The sequence below is a fragment of the Pinus tabuliformis genome, chromosome 3_1 (genome assembly GCF_031772625.1).
Source record: "Pinus tabuliformis cultivar Carrire ecotype Pingquan chromosome 3_1, CPIR1, whole genome shotgun sequence".
NCBI lineage: Eukaryota > Viridiplantae > Streptophyta > Pinopsida > Pinales > Pinaceae > Pinus > Pinus tabuliformis.
Window position 1 is genome coordinate 996,922,103 of NC_142301.1, and position 6,601 is coordinate 996,928,703.

A 6,601-nucleotide genomic window follows, 5' to 3' on the forward strand; every position below is an offset into this window, starting at 1 on the left:
TGTGATGTTACACCTTTGTATGTTTGTGATGTATTATTAGGCCAGCCATACTTGTGGAGGTGACATGCTGTGTATGAGTTAAGGCCTCGCACTGTCATTATTTCTTTGGATAATTCATTATACAGGATACCGGAGGTAGCCCCACCTACCACCACCTCTTTGATCTCTACTAAGAAAGGTAACAAGCTCATCTCCCAGACTAGGAAATTCATTTTCTGTCTGATTCGCTCCCAAATTAAAGGGAAGATCGTCACCACATCCATGACCCCCGCGAAGGGTTCCTCCATGCAACAGCAGCAGCAAAGAAATACGGTCATGATAGAACACAGGAACAACTTCTCCTCACCCACAGGAGTACCACACAAGCTTCAGTTGGGAAACAAATTCTGGTTGCAACTACAGAAAGAACGCCCTACAAGAGCCCATCAGAAGCTCTGACCACGCCGACAATGGTCCTTACACCATTACTAAGGTTGTGGGAAATAATGCTTTGGAGCACAACATTCCTCCATTATTTTTCCTGCACCAAGTGTTCAATATGTACCACCCTCGACCATGCTTCCCACCATTATTGGACACATCCAAGATTGCAGAACAGCTCACCAGGGACCAAGTTCAGCAGATGGAGGAACTCAATGCAATGGGGACCATTGCTTCCTAAGGGGGGAGGATTGATCCAGGTGGATGTTGGTGGCCACCCACCTATCCTGTTTGGACCCCCATGACTGTCTCTTTGAGTTTTTCAATTTCCGTAATTGTAGCACAATTTACTATTTTTAGCATTTGTTTTCGGGTCCTGAACTTCCGGATCCGTTTTGAGGCCCCAAACGACGTTTTTTGGGAAATATGGGAGCAACACCGGTCCATGGACCAATGTTACTCTTCCCAAAGTTATAGTTCTCAGATAGATCTTTCTAACGAGCTATTGTATGCATCAAACAGAGATCGGGTGCCAAAGTTACGACCCCGGGAAATTGATGTACCAATTTACCCAAACGAGGCCCACAGTTTGGTGTTTCATCTTCTAGGGTTAGGTTTTTGGATGTTTAGGGTTTTCTATTGTTTCTCAATAATAAATAGGTCTTCAAGCCTCATTGTAAGAGAGTTTAGAGGCATGTAGCCACCACATCTCTTCTCAGAGATAAGCTACCATCGCCCTAGCTGGTTTATTTCCATTGTTGTTTGTAAGCATATTTCAATATTTTACATTAATGAAATGAAGTATTATTTCCACTGCATCTCTATGTTTATGGTTATATATGTAATTTATTGCGTTCCTTTTTAAATCCAGATCAGGGAGAAGCATCCTATTGGGTGTTGATTTCATTTATTATGGCTAAGGGAATTGCCAAAGGAAATGTCCAAGGTTTTGGAAAGGGATGATGCATTAATCGACATTTATTTATGAAAATAATGGAAATTAGGATAAAAAGAAGTTGAAAGGTCACAAGTTGCATGTGAGGAGAAAAATGAAAGAAAATAATGAAAAATGAATAAAATAGAGGCCTCATTCATAAAAATGCTTCTGAGGATCAGTTGGTAACCTTTTTGTCAGCTTAGTTTGGGAGCTCTCTACTATTCACTCTCTCTCTCTCATACTGGAGACAAATTTTTATTGGAGCACTCTTCGAGGGTGTGCCATACTTGGATTTTGGAGAAAGAAGACAAAGGAAGAGAAATGAAGTGCAAGAGATCACCGGGATCAGCAACTACATCCAATTTTCTTGTAGGTACCAAGTTGTAGGTATGTTGCCTTCGCTAGTTTTGGCCTGCATGACACATGCATGTGGTTTCTTGGTTGTGATATGTAATTGGCATTGAAGATTTCCTGGATTGACAGTGGATTACCTGTCCTTACCATTTCCTTGATAGCCATGGATATTGTGGGTTTATTTCCTTCTTGGGTTTTTGGTTGGTTTTCATATTTCCTTAGCTTGGGTTGAGTTACTAGTTCCTGGAGCCGTGGTTGGAAAAACACTCTAGAGCTTAGTAACAACTTGGGTTGAGTTACTAGTCCCATAGCCTTCATTGGACAAATGCTTTGGAGCCCTTGGTTGGTTGAGTTACTAGTCCTAGAGCCTTTGTTGGATAAACGCTCTGGATCTTAGCGGCAGTTGTGGGTTGAGTTACTAGTCTAGGAGCCTTGGTTGGAACAAACGCTTTGGAGTTGTGGATGGCTGGGATAGAGACCGATGGGATGACGGTTTTGTGATGTTCAGCCGTGACGTGGAATAACTGTTTGATGGGTTGAGGTGGATGGCCTCTGGAAGTCCTGGATGGTTTTGGATTGATGTATTCTATGATATCCCATGTTCATTCTTGGAATATGGTGCGAAGGTGAATGGTTGGAGAGAGATTTGGCTCAGACATTCTAGGGTAGGGTGGAACGTGGAAGTTCCATCCTCGGTTTGGATTTTGCATCATTAATTAAATGTTATTCCTCGTATATCTATGAGAATTATGATGGATTATATGTGGTTTATATGGTTTTAATTTCATTGGTACTTTTGTCCCTATTATGTTGGTTATTTACATATTTTATGAAAACAACCATGAGTGGCTCTCATCATGTTCTTACTTGTTATTGAATGATCATGTATCTATAACCTAATGGATGAAATGGAAGCTAATGTGAAAAGGACATGATTCTTGATAGCGAGTCTCAGATAAGTATGAGACCCCTATGCTCAGATCTGTTATTTACACTTGTAGGTTGCATATTTACTAAGTGTTTGACAAAATTCCTGTCATGGATAGTAGGGCTCCATTCAAGGTCTTGAACAAGTATTTTCTTTAGTACTATGATTTCCATGTTATTTTATTGATTTGGAGAGATGGTTCAATTCTGGGCAGTGACTTGGGTTCTAGACCTGAAAAAGTGGCTCAAATCCTGGAGTCGCTGGCATAGCACAGACAAATTGGGTCTTTGGTCATTGGCAGGCAAGGCTGTGAAAGAGACTATATGGTTATAATCACATGCATGCCTTGTCATGGGAGTGAATTTGTGTTTATTTCATCTAAATGTTAGGTTAACTGATGGGTTGGGCACCTAGAGTGGTGGATTAGTTCCTAGGGGTCCTGAAGCACTTGAGGGAGGTCTCTGTGTGGTTTTTCCATCAATTCCATTTCCTTAAGGTCACTTAGGAGGTTGAATCATATAATAGTAGCCTATCATCGCATGTTTACCCCTGTTGGTTGCTTGCTTAGGTAGATATGGGAGGAGAGTGTTACAACTTCCAGGACTAGTAACTCAACCCAAGCTATTACATGGCTTTGAGAGGATTTATGCAACCAATTCTCTAGGACTAATAACTCAACCCAAGTCGTTACAAGGGTTCCAGAGCGTTTGTCCAACCGAGGCTCCAGAAACTAATAACTCAACCCAAGCTAAAGGAAACATGAAAACCAACCATAAAAACAAAGAAATGAACCCACAACACCATGGGTATCCAGGAAACAGAAAGGCTAGACAAATCCACTACCAATCTAGGCAATGCTCCATGTTAATTACAGATCATAACCAAGAAACCACATGCACATGTCATGCATGCCAAAACTAATGAGGAAATAATACATGCAACTTGGTACCTGCAAGCAAAACTCATTGTGCTCGTTGATCCCGATGTCGTCTTGCGCTTTCCTGCTCTTCATTTTCCTTCCTGCTCCAAAACTCCATGTATTCAGCACTCCTCCAAGAGTGATCGAATAAAACTCTAAATGGCCAAGAGTATGAAAGATAGATAATAGATATAGCTCCACCAAAACCTGTCAAAATCTTGCTAACTAATCCCCATAAGCCTTTTTTTCAATGAGGCCTCTAATTCTTCATTTTCCATTATTTTCTTTCATTTCCCTCATCACATGCAACCTGTGACCTTTCACCTCCCTTTCCTCCTAATTTCCTTTATTTTCATAAATAAATGTGCCAAAATGTCATTTTTCCTTTCCAAAGCCTTTGTCATTGGCTTTGACGATCTCCCTAGCAATAATAACTGAAATGACAGTGGTCTTATAATTTCTTTTTACATTGATTTTTAACCAAGTTTGTTACACCCTCCTCCCACATCTACCCAAGTTATCAACCTACAAGGGTAAGCATGTTATGAAGAGTTACTATGATATTATTCAACCTCCTAAATCACCTTACGGAAGTGGAGTCGACAACCAAACACCTTAATGACTTCCCTATCAGGTGCTACAGGTACCCCAAGGGATAAACCACCCTTATAGTTGCTCAGACCTCGAGTTAAACCTCTTTTTTTAGTGCCCTGATCTCCCAAGAGCTAGCACAAAACTATTGTATTTCGAATGAAACCCTCCATGCACACGCATGATCCATACAACAGAGCAACTGCAATCTTTTTCGCACATTTTTGTGTCTACGACCGCGAGATTTAAGCCACTTTTTCAGGATAGGATCCATACCTTTGCCCAAAAGTTATTGACAATTTTCAAAACCATGAATTACACAAGGAAAAAGCCTTCCATACAAATCTTAGATAATAACTTGACCTAACCAGGACTATCCATGACATTCATTCCATCAAACATATCATGAACATGAAATTTACAAGTCATAAATACACATATTAACATATGGGTCTCATACTTATCCGAGAATCATCGAGAAGGTCTAATGCCCTCTAATATTAGCTACAATATCATATATTAGGCCATGCATTTGATAACCAATCACATATTCATCAAAAATGTCAAGAGCTATAAACAATATACATCATATAACCAGCATATAACTATCTAATTACCAGCATAAAAACCATGGAAACTCAACCATAATATCGCCATAATAATCAATACATATTCTCATAGATAACAACAGAAAATAACTCTTATTAACATATGAAAATGCCAACCAAGTCAGGGACTTCCACATACCACCTGCCCATAGTTTGGGCTGAACCAAATCTCTCTCTCAGCCAATCACCCCTGTGCCATATTCCAATCATGAATGTGAGATCTCATGGAATAAACCAAGCAAAACCAAATAAGGGATTTCAGAGGCTAAACCACCTCAACCCTAAACTAGTGATCCCACCTCATGGTTAGACATCACTAACCATCACTAAATCGATCTCTAACCAAGTTTTCTAGGGCTCCAAAGTGTTTGTTCCAACTAAGGCTTACATGACAAGTAATTCAACCCACAACTACTACTAGGATCCAATTTTTCCAACCAGGGCTTCCAAGATTAATAACTCAACCCACCAAGGGCTCTAGAGCATTTGTCCAACCAAGGCTTCTAGGACTAGTAACTCAACCCAAGTTGTTATAGCTCTTCCAGAATGTTTGTCTAACCAAGGCTCTAGGAACTAGTAACTCAACCCACAACCATAAGGAACATGACAACTAGAAAACGAGAGGAAGAAACCTAAAATTCCATAGCTATCCAGGAAATGGAAAGGCTAGGAAACACCCCTGTTAATCCAGGTAGTCCTCCATGCCAATGACAAATCATAACCAAGAAACCACATGCATGTGTCATGTATGCCAAAACTAGCAAGGAAATCATACATGTAACTTTGTATCTGCAAGAAAAACCTGTTGTACCCATTGATCCAACTATTCCCTTGCACTTTCACACTCTCCTTTGCCTTCTTTCTCTAATTCCAAGTGAATACTATAAGCCTCCAAGAATTCTCTAAGTGTGCAAGAGTATGAGAGAGAGATTAGAAGAGAGAGTCATAAGTGAATTGACCCTCAGAAGCCTTTTTGTCATTGAGGCCTCTCTTTTCTTCAATTTCCATTATTTATCATTCATCTTCCTCCTCACATGCAACCTATGACCTTTCACCATCATTTTCTCATTATTTTCATAAATAAAATGCCAAATAATGCCACTTTGCCTTTCCAAAGCCTTTGCCATTACCTTTCCCAATTTCCTTAGCCATTAATAAATTGAAATGAACATCAATTAGGAAGTTTTTCCCACCATTCAGCTTGGAATATGTGTCCCATGACGTTGGTTTTATAATTTTTACATGAATTTTTAACTAGGGTTGTTACATGGTTCATAGACATTCACAAAACCCTTTCTGCTCTTTAATTCTTTTTGTTCAGACATGTTTCAACAATAATTTTCATACACACTATAAACTATAATTTTTACCCCATTAATATAAATTAAGGTTTTTTTCCACATTTTTTTTCCTCTTGAAAAAAATAAAAAATTTTCAACCTTATAATTATAATTTGATAATTTTAATAGAAAAAATTATTTCTTCGATATTTTTGTTAATTTTTATAAAGACAACACTATAGTAATAGATTTTTTAAAGTGTAAATTTGGTAATAAATATAGTTTGAATATAATTAAAAATATTGAAGCTTCAATTTGAGTGAATTACATACATAATTAATAAAGAATATAGTGAATAATTTAATTATTGGTTAGCTCGAGAAAAAATGTGTTTAATATCATTCTTGATTAGTTGAATAATTAAAGTTGAAATAGCGGTAAGTATTTCAGAGTTGTATTTAAGTGTCACTTGCTTGTTGGAACAATAACACTCATTTTGCATGGTATTGAGGAGAGCTAAATTCAACAAATATTGACATAGTAACAAAAATTGCACTATACTAT